Genomic DNA, 19,123 nt, shown 5'->3' with positions numbered 1-19,123 from the left:
CGCGCGGGCTTCCCGCGGTCCCCGGGAGGGCGAGCGGCGGCCGGGCCCCGGGGTGCAGCCCCCCCCGGGCATGGATGGGGCCGCCCGGCCGCCCCCCCCCCCGCCTCCTCCAGCCCGGCTCGGGGCGCCGCCGGCGCGCGCGGGGCCGCTGCCACCTGCCCGTGTCCGCGCGCGTGTGCCCGCGTGTGCGCCCCGGCGGCGGCGGCGGCGGCGCTCGCCAGGCTCGGCGGGGGCCCGGGCTCCCCCCCCCCCCGGCCGCCGCCCCCCGAGGGCCGCGCAGCCCCGCTCCGGGCCGTCTCCACCTCCCCAGCCGCCCGCGAGCCGTCCCGCGCCGCGGAGCCGGGGTGAGCGCGGGGGTCCGGGCTTCCCCGGGCGGGGCGGGGCGGGGGCCGGGTCGCGGAGCCGGGGCCCCGGGCTGGCGGGTGGGGGGACGCGGGGACGCCGCGGGCCGGGAAGGGGGGCGCGGGCCCCCCTCCGGCCGCCCCGCCTCCGCGGGGACCCGGCCCGGGCGCGGGCGATGGCGCTGGCGCGGCGCCACCCGGCCGCAGCCCCTCCCCGGGCCGCCGGGGAAGCTCGGAAAGGAAGTGACATGGTGGGGAGAGACGTCAGCCGAGGACCACTCTCCCTTCTCGAAGGGTCCACCCCTTGGGTGGAGTCTCCCTTTCTCTCCGGCGCTGGCTCACTCACCGCTCCCGTAAAGTGCGGGCAGTCTCGGGACCCCGGCCGAGCGGCTCGCTCCCGGCCCCGGCGCTCAGGTCCGTGCGCCCCGGCGCGGCCAGCAAGGAGGTAGGTGGCGGCGCGCGGGGCGCGGGGCGCGGGGCGCGGTGCTGCGGGCTCGGTCCTTCCCGGGCTCGCTCCCCGCCGGGGCTGGCCGGGGACCTGGGGCCGGGCGTGCGCGGGGAGCCCGGAGGGGGCCGCGGGGAGGCCCGGGGGGCGGGCGGGGGTGGGGAGCTTGGCCCACCGCCGTGGCCGTGCGCCCGGCGCGGGGAGGCCTCGGGTGCGGTTCCTCCCCGGCTGCCAGCGCTTCCAGCCCCCGGCGACGCCGCGCTCGGCTCCGGTTACATATTTGCTTTCTTTTGTGCCGCGCAACACGTTCTTCCGTCCCTGGCGTTTCTATGGCAACCGGGAAAATACTAGCCCCGCAGGCCAGCCCCGGTGGGGACGGACCGGGGGGCGGCTCCGGGGGGCGCCGGGGTCCCGCGTGGCCGGCGGCGACCCCTCCTCACCCGCAGCTTGGTTTTTCCCTCCCCGGGCGGGCGGGCGGGCGGGCGGGGAGCCGGGTTGTCAAGGGAACCGGCATTCGTAATTACCTCCGAGTTCCCTCCACCACCCGCCTGTGGATGCCGCCTTCGGCTCCGGGAACCCGCACACCGCTGTTCCGATGGCTGAAGGGGGTGGTGGTGGTGGTTTGCTTTGTTGTTGGTGTTGTGTTGCTTCCCCCACCCCCCCTTCCTGGTTTGAAAACCCGCACATTTCTCACAATAAGCATTTTGATGGATCCGATGAAGGTTGGGAACCAAACGCCCTCAAGTCTGCACGGCAGGTGAAAACCTTGAAGCCCAAGTTCTGGAGAGCGTTTGAGAATTCACCTGCACAAGTTAGGCCGCCCGCGTCCTGGGCTCGCCCGCCCGCCAGCCAGGAGCGGGGTGGGTGGGCCCGCGCGCGGGAGGGAGCCAGCCCCAACTTGATTTGGCCCCCAGTGGAGGGCCAGGTAGCCCTCGTGGGTAATGAATGGAAATCACGCTACTGTGTGGCCAGGTGTCCTTGTTTGCGTGTCTGTCCTGTGTGGGTAGCAACTCTTCCCCCCTCCCGCCGAGGCGAGGGTTCGTGGACTGCCCGTGCGTGGACTGCCCGTGCGTGGACTGCCCGTGAGTGGACTGCCTTCGCCCAGGCTGTGGAATGAGAGGAAAGCTAGCTTGAGAACAGGGACAGAGGGTGTGTGTGTGTGTGTGTGTGTGCGTGTGCGTGTGTGTGTGTGTGTGTGTAGAAGTGGGAGGTAAAGGGAGAGAACGGCAGCAAAAATATCAAGAACCTCGAGTTAAAACAACAACGAACCTATTGAGTCCTCTTGGTGTTCTAGAACTAATCCTCAGGGGGGAAAAAATGAAACCTGAGCGTTATTAGCAAGTTGACATTTCTTAGTCGGAATCCAGAACGTGTGCACACCTGCAGTCCTAGCTAGCTATGGAGGAGGGCCTGGGGAGGGAAGTGGCAGCCAGGGGTCAGCCCCAGGCAAAAAGCTGAAGACCCCATTTGAAACACAGAGCCAAAGAGGGCTGGAAGTGTGGCTGGGCTGGTAGAACTTGTGTTCAAGGTCCCGGGTTCAAACCCCAGTACCACATCCCCATAGACATAATCCTAAAAGACAATCCAAATGGACCTGCTGGCAGCCGTGACCTCAGAGGGGTAGCTTTATTCAGTTCGTGTAAGGAAATCTTTGCATGAACCCTGTTCTTTTAATGACCATTCCGAACTCTCCTCTGAGGCCAGAAGGATGCCAGTCCCCTCGGGCATCCTTAACTGTTTCTGTGGTGTCCCTGGGCCGCTTGCTTCATTTTCCTCTGGCTGTTGAAACCTCAGGTCCTCCTGCCCAGTACAAGTGGGAGGAAGGGGTGACTTTAACTGTGTTCTGTGTGCTAATCCTCGCTGTTATCAGTGTCTTTGGAAACAGTACAGTGGGAAGAGTCTTAAGGATGGGGTGATGAAAGTTGAGTGAGATGTGGCCCAGGAGCCTTGGGCTCCAACCAGGAATGCAAAATAAACAACCCTCTGCAGCTTCGTGGAGCTAAAATCCAGAGAACGGCTGAAAGGGCAGGAGGCATAGGGAAGTATTATTAGAAGGAACATGACAGTCATTTTTTTTTTTTAAAGCATGGGTTAGTACTCGCAGATTGTAGCTTTCTGTCCTTTGCAGAGTTCTGGAAAGCATTCATGCCAAGACACTAGTTCCAGCCAGAGAAAGGATCTGGCGTGTGCATTGACTGTGTGGTGGCCTTCCTCAGCGAATCCCTGGCTGGAAGGCTGGAAAGGCTGCCCTGGCAGCCGGGAGCCGCAGACCCAGGAAATCTCACCGCACGCCAGCGAGCAAACAAAGCCAAATGGGATGGAATGTAAAGGAAAAGTCACCGGGATCATTTGAAAACAAGCAGCACTTTCTGACACAGCTTAGGGTATCTGAACTGGGTCAGGCAGATGGATTTGTGGGTGTCAACTTGTGACCCCTGAAAGAAGACAACAGGGCTTGGACACGTGGCTTGGGCTAGGTGTGAGACTTGGGTGCGCTCAGTTTAAAATCCTCCCTCCTGGCAGAGCGCGGTGGGGAGGCCGCCCTCCCTGCCCTGCCTCAGTTATTCAGGAAGGAGGCTGGGCCGAGAGGAGTGGGCTGTGTGTGGGGGGTGGGGGTGGGGGGGGGTTCCCAGTGCTTTTTGCCTGTCCTTGGTGGAGAAGTGGGTGCTGGCTAAAGGGCCAGTAGATTCTGGGACAGATTTTAGTTTTATTCATTCATTGTAGTTTTGGGTGGTTAGTTGGGGATGAGTCTCCTGGATTTCTCTTCCCCAGGCTGGCTTCAGCCTCCTGAGGAGCTAGGATTATAGATGTGAGCTACCAGCCCCCAACAGATTTTTTTTTTTTTAAAACAACCAAGACAACAAGGCTGTTAGAAGAAAGACTGGGTAGAAGGCATAGACTTAAGTCAGACTTCAGTAAGGGCGAAGTTTGAGGAGAATAAACCCCAAATTCATTCTAGCAAAATGCGAAAAATAAGGAAAGAAATAAGAAAAATAAAAAGGTTTGGGATGTGGCTCAAGTGGTGGAGTACCTGCTGAATTGCCAGGCCCAGAGTCCAAACTGCACCACTGGTGGGGGGAGGGGAGCGGGGGTGGGGAGGTAGGCGAGACTTGTAAAATCTTTGAAAATTTGACTTGGGTCCACACTTGGCCAGGGCCGCATCTTGGCCAGGGCTATGAGAAAGAGGCGGCTTAAAAACTCCTTCTTTGAACACAGCAACTATGTATCTATTATGTGTCAGGTGCTTCAGATACAAGATACAGTTTAACCAGTTACAGTTTTCAAAGACACTGTGTTCTTGTTCTTGATGTTTCTTCTTCTCCTCCTCCTCCTTCTCTTAAGCTTCTTAGATACTTAAACTAATAGTTGATGGCTAAAGGGGAAGAGGACATGCTGCAGAGACAAGTCATTTCTTACCTTTACTCTGGCTCCGGGGGGAACATGAATAGCAAGTGCCCTGAGGCCGCAGACTGCCAATGGGAAGGGAAGGGCAGTGGGCCCTGCCCTGGGGGGTGGGCGGGGACTGATGGAGGGGAGGAGCCTGAGTCCTCCGCCCTCTCCCATCCACAGAAGCTGGTTTTGAATCTGTGCCTCAGCTCAGTGGATTTTTGAGAGAATTTCTATCACTGGCTGACTTCCCCTTATGTAAATGACAGAAGGGAGGAAGTATCTTAAGTTAAGGATCCTTTCTGTTCATTCTATCTAGTTCCTGCTTGTTCCCCAGAATTTTACTCTACAAACACTTCCTGCTTGTCTACGCCGGTCTTCATTTTCTCCCTCCCGTCTGGTTTGTGTCCTTCTTCGTTAGACCTTAAGCCCCGTGGTTCCCATTCATTCACGCGCACACTCCCAACTGTCATCTGGCCACTTCTCCACCTGTCCACTCATTTACTCATGTGTCAGATAGCTTTGAGTATCCGATGTCTTATGGATATAGCAATAAACAGGAAGCCAGTTCTTTCCTCAAGATGCTCAGGAGCACCGGGCAGCCTGCCTGTCACCCCTGCTACTTGAGAGGTTGAGGTAGCGAGGGGCGTCGCTCCAAGCGGCTGGGACCGAAGATCCCCACAGATCTGTGACTCGCGTCTCAGCACGCACAGCCTATGGCAGTATGAATCCTGAAACACGAGGTTGATGGTTCAGGCGCCGGCCCAGGGAGGAAGCAAAAACAAGGCATGCCAAAAAGAAATAAGTATCTCAAAATAGCTAACGCAGGGGCTGGGGATATGGCCTAGTGGCAAGAGAGCTTGCCTCGTATACATGAGGCCCTGGGTTCAATTCCCCAGCACCACATATACAGAAAACGGCCAGAAGTGGCGCTGTGGCTCAAGTGGCAGAGTGCTAGCCTTGAGCAAAAGGAAGCCAGGGACAGTGCTCAGGCCCTGAGTTCAAGGCCCAGGACTGGCCAAAATAATAAATAAATAAATAAATAAATAAATAAATAATAGCTAACACAGAAACAGAGCTGAGGCTTGGCTCAATGGTAGAGCACTTGTCTAGCAAGCGTGAGGCGCTGAGTTCAAGTCCCAGTACTGCAAAAAACCAAAAACCCTCGTCCACCACCACCACTCAAAAAAACAAAAAACAAAAAACAAAGGAAAAGAAGCAGCTCGGGAACTAACAAGGAGGTGACAAGGGAACAACCCTCACACCAAAGCTGCTACTTTGAAAGGGACATTTACTGGCCCACACTGGGTGTTGTCCCAGCAAGTCACTTTATGCAGAGATTGCGCAGTTCCAGTTCGGAGAGGGAGGGAGTAGATGCTGCTCATTGTCGACTTTGGCTTTCCTTGTGTTTTAACCATGGGAAGACTGAGAAGCTGAATTTCTGATGTTGGCGAGAAGGCCAGCCATTGTCTTTCAGAAAGCACAAACGGAGAGAGGCTGTCGCCCTAGCCTCCGGGGACAAGGCCATCTCCCTGGTCTTCCTCTCCTCAGAAGTTTCTGGCACACTCCAGGGCATTCTAGCGATTCCCAGATGGACTCAGAGGGTAGCGATTTGAAAGGAAAAATGGCCTGCGTGGAAGTTCATTGCCCCTTGCTTGGCCGGATTGTCTCACGTCGTTACTTCCCATATCACATTGCCAGCCTGACTCATTCCAACAAAAGCAGGGTGAGGGTGAGGGCGGCTTCTTCCAGGCCGCTGTCGAGGAATCGCGGTGAGCCCAGCACCCCGCGAGAGCTCGCTGACGCGGGTGCCGCACTGCTCCTGGGGGGGGGGGGCTCCCCGTGCCAGGAGGCTGCTTGTGGGAGACTTGTTTTGCTGTACTTAATTTCTACCTTGAGCTGAGAAACGATCGGAGCAGTGTGACGATGTTCATCGGGGAAACCACACTCCGGTACTTGGCTGACCTTGGGAGAAAAGAATGGAACAAATTTTCCTTTTTCTTTGGGGAGTTTAATCTCAGAGGTTCCGCTCCTCCCTTCTGCACAAAGCTGGTCACTCTGATTAGATGTGGCTGGGCTTTCATTCCCGTGGGAGGTCATGAAAGAAGAGAAGGGCATGGCCTAGCATGGTGGCTCGCGCCTGCAATCCCAGCTATTGAGGAGGTAGAGACAGGAAGATGGAGATTGGAGGCCAGATGTGGGAAGACGTTAGCAAGACACCATCTTCAAAACTGTCTGGGTATGGTAATTGTTAGGTTTTTAAAGTAGGTAGCCGGTAAAAGAGAATGCCACGCGGTATTCAGGCAGGAGAGAAAGTTTATTACCGAACTGCTGGCCTGTGGCCAAGATGATCATGGCGGGAGAGAAGGGACAGAGAGAGCGACCCCCACCCAGCCCTGCCTTATATCTAGGGCAGGGGCAAGGGGTATGGCCAGGTGGATTAGGATGTGACCTCAGGGAAAGGGGAGGTAACTGCCTCCAGGCCTGCAGGTTACCCAGGTAACTGGGTGGAGACTTAATGAGGTGGGGGCATCTGCATGGAGCCCTCAGGGAGAGGACCTAACAGTAATACCAGCTACTTGGGAGACAGATAAGATTGCTGTCAAGCTGGGCAAAAGCGCAAGACCCTATCTGAAAAGCAAAACTAAAAGCAAATGGCTGAGGACATGGCTCAAATGGTAGAGCACTTGTTTAGCAACTGTACTGACTGAATTCAAGCCCTAACACTGCCCCCTCCGAAAAAAGCAAGTGAGAGAAGACTAAAAGAAGGAAAAAAGAAAAGAGGAAAGGTGCATTTGGATTTCATGGGAGTTTAAAGTTGACACTGGAGTTCTCTGTGGGAGAGGGAAGGTCACCCGTGGCCATGCTGAGATGTGCGACCTCTGAAAGGGTCGAGAGCAGACCTGTCCTGTGGAGGAATTCCCAGATACAGTTCTGTTCCAGGGACTTAAGGCTTGGCCATTTGTGTTATTCTTCTAACAAGCTGGCCTGCAAAAACTTCCCATGTCACAGCTAGAGATTAGCAAGATTAAGGATTGTAATAAGTAGCAGAGCTGAGACTTGAACTCAGAACCCTGACTTGACCCACCATGCCTCTCCATCTTGTGAGTTCTTCAGTCTCTTCTAGGGCAGCCACACAGGATGTGTGTGTGTGTGTGTGCACACACACACGTCAAATAGACCTGGTCAGCCTTGGCCTTGCAGGCTTCTCTAGAACTAGTTCATAGACTTTGCAGTCCCTGGCAAGACAGAGAAGTATTTCATTTCATAAGTTGGAGAAGCTACTCTAGGCTACAGAAAGAACCCCATGAATAAAAGATCTGAATGGCTTTGCAGCACATGTGAGAGATTAAACAGGGGATGTTCCCAAGAGTGGTGTTTAAGCAAGGATCAAACCCTAGGAAGTGGACTGAAAACTGTTCTCCACAAGCCTGCTCTTCCTACACCCCAGGCCTGGAGAGGACGGGGCCCTCAGCCTACCATCTGGTTGACTTTCATCACTAAATATGAAGGCAGGTCATCTTAGACAACTTCTCTGAAGCCACAGTGGGAGGAGTGACTCGATCTGGTGTGAAATCTGCTCTGTTTCCCGTCTCGCTCACATCTGGTGGTAAGCAGTCGATTCTCTGTGGGCAGAGGTTAACCAAGGCTGATGAAAGTTTAAAGAACCAAGCAAATCTCCTGCCCAGAATCTGTAGCCGGTACCTATAATCCATGCAGGCTTCTCAGATGCTGTCTTGGAGCCCTGTTCTAAGTCACCTGGACTCATTGCTTCCGTCTTCTGTCTGTGATTGGCAAGGAAGGTGGAGAAGATCCACAATGAACAGCTTTCTTCAGCAAATGTGTAGACGGTCTGCTCCGCACGCGGGCCCCAGCTCTCTTCTGACATCTCCCTCTGAACCTTCCTGGAGCAGCTGCTCTTTCTAGAGTCATGCTACCACAACAGGGCAATTATGTCTGTACAGAGCTATCTTGATTACTGCCCTCCATTCTTATTGGTGGCGTTTTTTGTTGGTGGTGGCTTTCCCTCTGCCTCCTCACGAACTGAAATTGTAGGTGTGGCCTGCCACACCCAGCCTGGTACCCTGGAGTTTTTTGTTGCATCATTTTTAGTTGCAACAGGTGGCTGGCATTGGCTGGGTTTGAGACGTGCCAGCCGGGCCTCCTGGGGAGATCGACGTGCCTTCTTAGTCCTGTCACTATCCACATTTGAGGACCAGTGATTGTGGTGGGGCTGCTCTGTCCCAGTTGTGACATTGGCAGGTGAGGCAGTCAGAAACATTCCAGCTATTGCCAAATTCCCCCTGGGGGCAGAATATCGCTTACAGTTTCGACCTACAGGAGATTCTTGAGCTCAGAACTCCACACGGGTTGCTCCCTGAGCCAGTGAAAACCTGTGTTAGTGAAGACTAACTGGCATAAACCACTGTGGAGAATAGGGTCCTAAGCAAAGTCCCTTAATTTGTTTACAAATATTAATAGGGGTTGAAAAATAATAAACTGCACGAACAGCAGGCGTAGACGCTGCGCCCGGCAAGTCCTTCCGTCTTCTGTCCTTCATGAGAGGCCGAGGGAGCCTGAGGCTGTGAGGGGCTTGATGCGGTCCTGAACTGGGGGGTAAACCCCACCTTTGCCTCTCCTCCTTCTGGGAGAATAGATTAAGATATCCAAGAAGCCCTCGGGGAGGCCTCCGCACCCCTGCTCCTGCCTGCCGGGCCTTCCCGGGGGGACCCTGACCCTCTCCAGGAATAAAGCACCTGCCACTCAGTTGTCAGCGCTCTCCCCAGGCTGTCTGCGGGGCTGCCTGCCCGGTGAGGCCACCACCTGGTATCGGGGCCCGGGGCCCGCCGCCGGCCCCTCAGGGAGGCTCTGCTCCTCTCCTGGAGCTTCAGAAGCAAGCACAGCCCTCTACCACCAGGCCATATTCCCGGCCCCGGAGCTTCACCAGCCGTGTCTGCAGATAACTGACTGGGCGTGCTTTTAAAGTTGTTGTTGTTGTTTTTTCCATTGTCCTTTCTTCTAAGACCTCAAAAATTGATAAGAGCAGGGGAGCATAGCGTGTTTGTGTGTGTGTGTGTGTGTGAGAGAGAGAGAGAGAGAGAGAGAGAGGAGTGTGTACATGCACACGCAGGCATGTCTGCCAGTTCTGGGGCTTGAACTCAGGTCCTGGACGCTGGTTCTTGGCTTTTTCTCTCAAAGCTGGTTGGTCTTCCGCCGCTTGAGCCACAGCTCTGCTTCCAGCTTTTTGGTGGTTAATTGGAAATAAGAGTCTTGTGGACTTTCCTGCCTGGGCTGGCTTGGAACCGTGATCCTCAGACCTCAGACGTGGGCCACCAGTAGTGCAAGTCTTTCATTTCAACTTTGCACACCATTTCAGGACCCTGATCCCGCGTGTCTGAGCAACTCCTTGTCCTTGGGCTAGCCTTGGACCAGTGCTGGGAGAACACAGTGGACCCGACGCTGTCCGGTCATTTGAGGTGGAAATCTAGCTCACCCCTGGGCGCACTGTGCGGTCAGGAGCTTGCGGGAGCACTGCTCATGGGGGCGCCATGGGGGCATGGGGGGGAGGGGCGCCGCCTGGACCCGTTCACTGTCGGGGGGGGGGAGCACACTCGCCTCTGTGGACCCCAGAAGTGAGTTGGGAGGTGACACCCCTGACGGGCGTGGACGATGGGCAGGGGCTGGACCAGGGCTGAGCCAGGAGGAGTGCAGATTCTGTCCTGGAGGAGCAGATGGGCCCAGTGAGGTCCTGCCTGTCCTGGGGACAGAGGTTGGGGTCCCTCCGGACCTGTGGTTGGGGTGGGGGAGAGGAGCCACTTGGAAACTCAGCGCTGCGTGTGCTGGCTGCTGCTTTAACGTCCTCGAAGAAGACAGTGCACACACAAGCAAAGGAGACATTTCCCCAGTGGCCCATTAGGCTTGGTGGTGAAGTCACTTGTACACTTTGTTTTTTGTTTAGATTTTCATGGTGCTTGAACTCATGGCTTTGAACTCGAGGAGCTAGGCAGGAACAACCAGTTGAGTTGGACCTTCGGTCCTTTTTTGCTTTTGTTGTTTTTACAAAGAAGGCCTTTTTTCTTTTTTCTTTTGAGGGGGAGGCCTGAGCCTCAGATCATTAATCTCCTATGACCTCATAACTGGGTAAGATTACCATCTGCACCACCGCCACACCCACCTTATTTTATTTAGATGAAGTTTTGATAACTTTTGCCTGAGCTGGCCTTGAACTGCCATCCTCCCAAGCTCTAGCTCCCTAATATCTGAGATCATAGGCTTGCACCGCTGCACGAGGCCTCCCCTTAGGCACTGTCCTAGACAACATCCTTTAATTAGCATGGTATAACTTACTTTCATCCTTCTTCTCGAACCTGATTGGAAACCAAGACCCAGAAAAGCCCACTGCCGTTCCTAAAGTTCCAGGGCACGTGGTGACTGCACCGCACAGAATTATACAGCCATTGTGCCAACTTAATATCGTGCGGTCTCCGCTTTCCCAACACCTTCCTGGATTCTTCTTTGAGGGCGAACAGACTTCCCTTGGCTTCAACCAATGCAGAGATATTTTTTCCTACCTCATGCTTTTGAATCACAGGGAAATTTAGAGTCACTTCAGTTAAATGACAGCTTTTTGTGGTCATTCGAATCCTAGTTTGGCCTTCTTCTCTGGAGGCCCCATAGGGCAAAACGTTTAGGGGAAGTTAGGAGAGAAAGCTAGCGTTTTGAAGTGTGTCCAGTGCTTTTGATGATTTAGGCTAGTTCCTGTTGGTGCTACATTAGGAGGACTTCTTTCTCCCCCCATCCCCCTTCCTTCTTATTAGGAAAATGAAGGAGAAAGGAAGGAAACAGGCCAGACTCGATCTTCCACAGGCCAGGACTGTTTATTGAGATATAGCAGCAAGGGCACAGCGTTCCCTGTGGGCTTGGAGACTGTGCCAAGAGGTGGGACAGCAGTTGGGTTTTTATGAGGGTTGAGCAAGAAGGCCAAGGTGAATGAAAAAGCCATTCCGTCTAGGGAGGTGGGGCTTTTCAGCTGGGCCCACAATGGAATGTCTACAGCCCGGCTTAGGTAGATTGCCCTGCCTCGTGTCAGGAAGTCTGCGCATGTCTTTAGTGGCTTGCCTGATGTCTGTATGCACCTGGGAAAACAGGGTGGGGGGTGGGGGGGTCAGTCCTTCCCTTCTATCTTCTTAAATGGCTGAACCATGTCTGTCTTTAAGACAATCCATTTTTCAGCAGCTCCAATCTGGCTTCATTCCCAAGAAAAATGCTCCTCCTTAAGTGCTCTTTGTAAGGTCCTGATCTGCCCGATAGCTGAACGGCCCTGGGCCTTTCCCTCCCTCCGGTGCTGCCTTTGCCTGCCTGCTTTTGGATGTGCCGTCCGTGGGCAAAGGAAATGGGGGACATTTGGGGGCTACGAGGGACTGTAGGGCACAGAGAGAGCAGGGCTGGGACACAATCTGGGCTTGATCCCACACGTGACCTTCAACTGACTGGCTGTGAGACCTTGAACGGCCTGAGACCGGAGCGGCCTCTCAAATGCATTGTCCTTGGTGTGAGAAGCTGGCTCATCTGATGTCCCTCATTGGAGCTTGCTGGGTCCATCGGCCAGATGTCCAGGGACAAAGCAAACTTTGTGCCTGAAGCACAGCACCCTGGGACCATTTTTTTTTTTTGGAGACACTGCCTTCTGGGACCATTCTGACTGAGGTACTGCATGGGGACCAGTTTATGTGGTACACAGAGGTACAGAAATGACATAGGTGTCTTACACCAAGCATCCGTTTTGATGAAAAATCCAAGGGGGGAAAATAAAAATGGAGACACCATTGGATAAGCCAGGGTATGGCACTGCAAAACGTACATGAGGATTTAAAACAAAACAGAAGGCTATTTTTTTGTGTGTGTGCCAGTACTGGTGTTATACATGTGTAAATTGTCCGAGAAGCCGCACACTGAAGGATCCAATCTTGGAGTTTTTATTACAGCAGTAGCAGTCTGCAGGCAGCCAGTTGTGACAAAGGCCTGCAGCCGACAAATATAGTTAACACTACCAAGAAACAGGCCAGAGAGCGAAGAAAGAACAAAAACCATAACAACAATCCAACCCAGCTTCAATGGAGAGCTGACTTGGGACGCCATGGTGACCGGAGACGAGCCAGGAGACGAACACGGAGACACGCGGCTTAGACTAAGGGCGCCTGAGCTGGCCTGACCTTAAGTAGGGTCAGGTCAGGGGGCTGGGTCACAGGAAGCTCCCAGTCCCAGGCACTTGACTGACAGGTTCAGTAACCTAGAGGCCAAAGTGCCCACCCCTGTCTCTAGGCATTTAGGAACACCTATCTGCTGGGGGTGGGACTTCCCTTCCTCTAGGAATCCAGATAAGAAAGAGGCCAGATAGTACAACTCGCCTTGTGGCCAATGATGGCGCTGGCCAGATCTGACTTCCACCTTACACTGGGGCTTGGACTCAGGGCCTGCTTGGACACTGTCCCTTTGCACTGTCACTCAATTCTGGCATTCGACTACTTGAGCCACAGCCCCACTTCCGGGTGTTCAGTAGCTAATTGGAGATGAGCGTTTCATGGACTCTCTGGCACGGGCTGGCATTGAATTACAATCTTCCAGTCTCAGCCTCCTGAGTAGGCAGGATTACCGGATTACAGTGAGCCACTGGTGTTCTGCAGGAGAGATGGCCTCTTCATACTTGATCCCAGTCTCCCCTGCTAAAGGGATATTTCTGGGGACTTAAACTTTGATAAGAGAACTGTCTTATGACCCCTGCCCCGCTCTTTGGGGGAAGGAATGGTGGATTTGTAGCTCTGCCTCCACCATCCACCTCTAGGCGATGAACCTGCATCGTGGGGTAGCATGGGGTTGGGTGGCATAGTCACCCCGTGTATATTGGGGTTAGTCCAGGGCTGGCAGGGGCGGGGGAGGGGGACTGGCCCACTACCCTTCCTGCCTGTCCTCACCTTTCCTCACTGTTTTCATAAAAGCTTTCTCACTGGCTTGTCCTTTGGAATAAAAACAACAAAAAAACAAGCCTGTGCAATTTGCCAGTTCAAACCTTACCCGATGACCCTGCAGGTACCTACCCATTGCTGTTAGGACCTGACACTCCCCTGGGGCAGAAGAATCATTGGACCCCCCAACTCCAAGTGAAGAAGCTTGGCCAGAACTTGTGATGGGCAGAACCGAGGCCCCTGCGGCTGCAGTAAACCACGGAAAGATGGAGGAGAAAATACGAACTGGGCCTTGGTCCCAGGACAGGGAAACCAAGTTTAATTGGCTATGTTTGATTAATAATAAGGGAAGCTGGTGTGGGCGTGGGTGTGTACACGTGTGTACAGACGCACACTTTTTCTTTTCCTTTTCTGTGCCAGCATTGGGGCTTGCACTCGGGGCCTCACACGTTCACTTGGCTTTTTTTGCTTACAGATGGGGCCCTATCACTTGAGCCACTCCCTTACTTCCAGCTTTTTGCTGGTAATTGGAAATAAGCTTCTCACAGATTTTTCTGCTCCGGCTGGCTTTGAACTGTGATCCTCTGATTTCAGTCTTCTGAGTATTTAGGATTACAATGGTGTGAGCCACCAGCTCCCTGTTATGTTCTTTCTTAAAACCACACAATTAGAACACAGAGCTGAAGTGCCATTGGAGTCACAATGATAAACATGAAAATAAAGAAAGTCTCTGCAAGGCAAAATTTACTTCTGCATAAAGGTGCACCATCAGCCCAAAATCTGGCAAGCCAACACACAGAGCCCGCCGGCTCCCCTCTATTTATCCCGAACAGCAGGCCCCACCCCTCTGCTCTGATTGGTTAAGCGCAGGTTCACAATCTGCTCATAACTGGCTAGTTTGAATAGGGTAAAATCTATTTACCTTCAGGTGATTTTGAAATAAGGTTAACTAAATACAGGGTCTGAGGTGTGTCTTCTGAGGTATGTCTTAATTGCGTCTTGAAAAAAACTGGAGTTTAAGTCAAAACCTGACATTCGAAAATCCTTATCACAAGCAGCGCCTCCTCTTTACCAAGAGCCTAGCCATCTAGCCGAAGCTAGAACTTGTAAGCAATACTTCGATAGAAAAGTTTTTCTCCCACATGTGACCCCAACTCTCGCAGAAAGTGGATAAAAATCGGAATAGAGTGCTGTCAGATTATTAAGGTGCTCTGAGATTTGCACTTAAGTTTCAATAAAATTTATTTTGGAATACACCTGGCAGGGACCCAGGGCGGGGAGGGGGTGGTGGTAGGGGAAGAGAGGTGGGCTATTGAAATGGGGCAGGCTTTATCGGACCCTGGGCATTTATTATCTAATTCAGATGAAACCAAGCGTGCATACACAAACTGCCGTTTACTTGTCAGTATCACTGGCTCTCGGTGGGGCTGACACCTCCTTAGGGACTGGGCTCCCAGTGTGAAGTAAGGAAAATTACTGTCCTGTGAAGCTTGATCTGATACTACCCAGAGTCTTATTTCCGTGGCCTAAGTCATGCCAAGTTTCCTGGCTTCACCAGCTTGCTTGTCTGGCTCCCCGGGCGTGTTTGCGGTGGCAGGAGATGGTAAACGCTCACTGGGGGTCAGGTGGAATCAAAGCCCAACAACGTGCTCAGGTGCCATCACCCATGAAGAGAAGACGCTCTGCTCCACCGGGAGCTGAGACTCAAGGTCCGTTCACACGTAAAGAGGAAAAGCAGCCCAGAAGACAAATCCCATGATGGGAATTCCTCTGGTTCTGTGTGTTCCCCGTTGCTAAGTGGGGAGGTTCCTAGGAGTTAGGAAGGCTATCTTGTTCCTGTCTTGCGTTCCTAGAGAAGAGGAAAGCGAGTTAGATTGCCGAGTTTTCCCACAGGAAATTCAGCCCAGTACCGCTGCATTGTTCACTGGACTTGGGAAAGATGGGGTTCCCCTGAACTCAGCTTTGTGGGTGGCGTGGCCTCCCTCGGGCAGCAGCCCATCCTCTGTAATCAAAGTACAAGAGCCGTAAGCAGGGCATCGCTCTGGGACGGTGGGTCGCTGATCATGCAGCCACTTTGTTTTGTGAGTATTTTGTCTGTATCAGTCACAGCCGGCGCCTTGGACACTGTGGATACAAGGATGGCAAATCCGCCAGGTTCCGAGGCGTCTAGCTTTTGGGGTGGCTGGCAGGCAGGCAGGCCCGTGGAGGGAAGTGCGATGCGTGGACCCTCCGTCCATCCTGGACTTGTGATGTCTTTCTCTTCACTCCGGCAGGAAGTCATCTTTACTGTGTACTGGTTGGATTCTGTACTAGTGAGCTCACAGCGCGGAGGGGACCGAGAGAGGCCGGAAAAGGAGCTCCAGGCTGGGTGGAGAAGGCAGGGGGGCGGGCTTGCATCCTTAGCTCCAGCTCTAGGGCTGGCACAAAACAACCACCGTCTGCGCTGCTGGAGTGGCGCTTACTTAGTCTTGGACTTCACAATGCGAGTTTCTCGCCGTGTAGCGGGCTCCTTGGGAGGGTCCAGGGACTCCGTTTCCCGCTTGGTGACTGCAAATTTGGTGAAGGAATGGAGGGTGGCCTTGGAGAAGGGACTCCCAGTGGGAGGGAGGGAAGGAGGAGGGCGGGAGAAGGGGATCACCCACCAGCACCCGGCAGGCAGGCAGGAAGCTCAGATCGTATCCTAGCAACAGGCTCTCAGGTCAGAAGGGGTTTGTGTGAAAGACACACTCCATGCTTGCGGTTCCTGTTTGTTGAAGTGATGTGCACCTGAGCACCAGAGTCACCAGTCCTGGGGGTGGGAGCCTTCCCCACGCCAGCCGCACAACTCGGGGGGTGGAGAACAGGCACCCCGCCGCTCCGCTCGCCTTGTGGTTGTGAGCCGTCTCCCCGAGTGGCAGTGGGTTAGGGTGCCAGCGCCGTCACTCAGAACGCGGCCTGTGACACGCAGTTCTGTCCTCGTGGTCCTCCGATCCCCAGCTGTTTTTCCATAAAGCAGCCCTGGATGCTCCGTGACCAGGTGGCACGGCCCGGCCTTCTCCGAGTCTGGCTGAGTTTCCATGCGTGACCGAGCTTGGGAGCCGTGGTCGTGCCGTGGAAGCAAGCTGCCTGGCCCAGGGAGGGCTGGCCGGCCCACGGACGGGACGGGGTGGCTGGCACCAGCCACGCCCAGCGGGGGAACAGGCAGCCCGCTGGGCCCGCCCAGGATGGAGCGGTGGAGCTGCCACTGGAAAGCCTCGGGAGCTCGGAGGCCCAGGGTGTAGCGGGGTGCCCCGGGCCCCGGCCCCCGCCCCGGGTGCCGAGGGAGGAGCCGGCGACCCACCACGGGGAGGCCCAGCGCAGCCCCGCCCCGGCTTCGGTCTGCGCCCCTTACTGTCAGCCCGGAGCGGTGATGCTTTCCACGGTGTGCGGTGCGGTGGTCCTCCCGGCCCTGAGGTCTCGCCCCGGGAGGACGCGCTCACCCTCATCGGCTCACGCCCCGCCGCCAGGACGCGCGCTGGGCTTCTCTCCGCTTGCGGGCGAAGTTTCCCGACATTTCCAGGGGCCACCGCCCCATCCTGAAGTTGCCCCACATGAGAGGACTCTCTTGGTCTCTGCGGATGAGGAGAGGCGAATGATTTTTGCGTCAGTGTTCTTCATTCTTTTTCTTTCCTTTTTGTATTTTGGCCATCTTTGTGACTGAAGTCATGAATAAAAATGTGCATTTAACATTTTCCGTTAAGAGCATCAAGTTCAACCGTATGTAAAGCTCATCATGTTAAATTTTTTATCTACTCTTTTGGAAATAGTTTTTAAATATCCGATTCTCTGTCTACCCATTAGGTATTCAGTTAATAATTGGCTTATCAATGATTGCATGATGCCTTACAGTTTTCAAGAAAACTTTTCCTTATGCACACATGATGCAATAAAACAAACTAATGTTTAGCATAAAAAAAAGAGCATCAAGTTTATATTCAGAGAAGATAGCTATGTGTGTATGTGGGTATGTGTGTATATGTGGGTAGTATATATATGTGTGTATGTGTGTATATGTGAGTAGTGTGTATATGTGGGTATGTGGGTATAAGTGGGTATGTGTGTGCTGGGCTAGGACTTGAACTCAAGGCTTTGATTTGCATGTGTGTGTGCGTGTGTGTGTGTGTGTGTATATGCATGCATTTAGTTCACGTCCAAGGGTGTCCCTTGAACCACACTTCTAGTCTAGCATTTTTTTGCTGTGTTAATTGCAGGTAGAATCTCGTAGAATTTTCTGCCCAGAGACTGACTGTGATCCCCGGGTCTCAGCGAGGCTGACAGGTGTGCTCCCTTTCCACCTCTCCGGCTTTGCCTTTTGTGGGCATTCCATGCTGGTGGCGTGGGTCGGTGTGGGGTCTTTGCCTCTGGCCTCTCGCATTTAGGATGATGTGCCTCAGATCCCGGCACTGTGGGCTCCGGGGTTGGTTTCCTGCAGTAGTAAGCTGAGGATTCTCCTCACCGCATCTCATTCATTGATTCATTGGTTCATTCATTCATTCATGCGCCGGGTGCCGCATGTCTGGACTTGTTCAGCTTTCGTCTATGTACGTGTGCGTGGCGGGGGGTGGGGGAGCTGGGCACTGTTTGTTGGCTGTTTTGCTCAAGGCTGGTGCTCTCCCAATGGTGTCATAGCTCTACTTATGGCTTTTTGGTAGTAATTGGAGGTAAGACTCTCATGGACTTTATTGCCTGCGCTGACTTTGAACCAGGAGCCTTCTGTGTCAGCCTCCTGAGTAGCGAGGATTAGAGACGGGAGCCACCGGAGCCTCGCTTACTCACTTTCGGTGTGCTCGTTTTGGTTCCGGATCCAGAGGACACATTAGAAACGAGTCTCCGTCTTTCTTGCCACTTTCCCTCCATGTCACCCCTCTTTTTAGGAGGCAAGCGTGTTTCTCATAAAGAGCGAGGCGAGGAGGCTCCCTCCGCTCCCCCATAGCTGGGGCCGCCAGACCTGAGCAAGTGCAGGGATGTGCTGAACTCAAGATCGCAAGCCTAGAGCTGGAGGAAGGGGGGGGGACCACACCCCACCTGGCTGTGCCGTTCCTGGGCAGCGTGCGCTGCTGCTAATGAACTCGTTCCTTTTCCCGCAATTATTTATCTCCCCACTGATTTTATTAGCTCAATGAAGCTCTTGGCAAGTCACCCAATCCGGTCCACACACTGTTTTTCTGGGTGTGTGCTGTGTGGGCTGCCGGGGGCCGGGTGAGACAGTAACCGCTGCCCAGGGCAGACTCCAGGCAGGACCGGACAGCTCCGCGTCAGTGCGATCAGAGGAAGTGATGGCAGCCAAGGGTCCTTTGGCTCGCGTTGAAGTCCCGAGTGGACGTTGGCAAGTCCAGATGTCTGCTGCACGCACTGCTTTCAGGGGTGGCGGCTGCGCGGTTAAGAAACGAAGTCCTTCAGGCTTTATCACTCAGCCCTGCGTCAACTTCTAGAATCAGCAAGGACGGAAGTTGTGAGCGAGGTGCCCGAGGCCCGAGTCTGACTGCGCCGGGGCGGGGACTGTGCGGTTTTCCTGGGGTGCAGCGGGCCGGGTGTGGGGCGCGGCGGCAGCACTGGCTTCGTGGCGCCTAGGCGCTGTGTTTGCAGAGCCTCTGCTCTGCCGGAATCTGCTTCCTCACCAATGAGGAGTCTGCCGTGTGGGTGGCTCAGGCCTGCAACCCCAGCGACTCGGGGGGCTGCGCCGAGACCCCAGGCTCCCAGTGAGGAGCCAGTTCTGGGAGACAAATCTGAGAAACGCTTCTCCAGGGAACAGCGTCGGCCACGGACGCAGCGAGGATTCTAGGCATAGCCACTGGTGCGTTCCGAGTTGGAAAGGCAGTTGCGTTGAGTTTGCAAGGGGGAGTAAACAGAACCCTCCCCCACCCCTTTTATTGTAATGGAGAGGAGCCCAGGGCTTAGTCCGTGCCCCTGGGAGAATTCTGTGGTCTGGGGGAGAGACTGAATTATTAGGTCACCCAGAAGTGAATCAG

At 54.5% G+C, this 19,123-nt stretch overlaps 1 protein-coding gene across 1 annotated transcript in view; it reads left to right on the top strand.

The window, feature by feature from the left end:
• Positions 1 to 667: 667 nt before the first annotated feature.
• Positions 668 to 19,123, top strand: part of Agpat4 (1-acylglycerol-3-phosphate O-acyltransferase 4) — a 76,584-nt gene continuing 58,128 nt past the window's right edge. Inside the window, exon 1 of the mRNA XM_048354409.1 lies at positions 668 to 786. The gene's annotated coding sequence lies outside the window, so the exon portion shown is untranslated. The remainder of the gene's footprint in view (positions 787 to 19,123) is intronic.

This window comes from Perognathus longimembris, chromosome 9 (genome assembly GCF_023159225.1).
Source record: "Perognathus longimembris pacificus isolate PPM17 chromosome 9, ASM2315922v1, whole genome shotgun sequence".
Taxonomy (NCBI): domain Eukaryota; kingdom Metazoa; phylum Chordata; class Mammalia; order Rodentia; family Heteromyidae; genus Perognathus; species Perognathus longimembris.
This window is presented reverse-complemented; position numbering and strand designations above follow the sequence as displayed.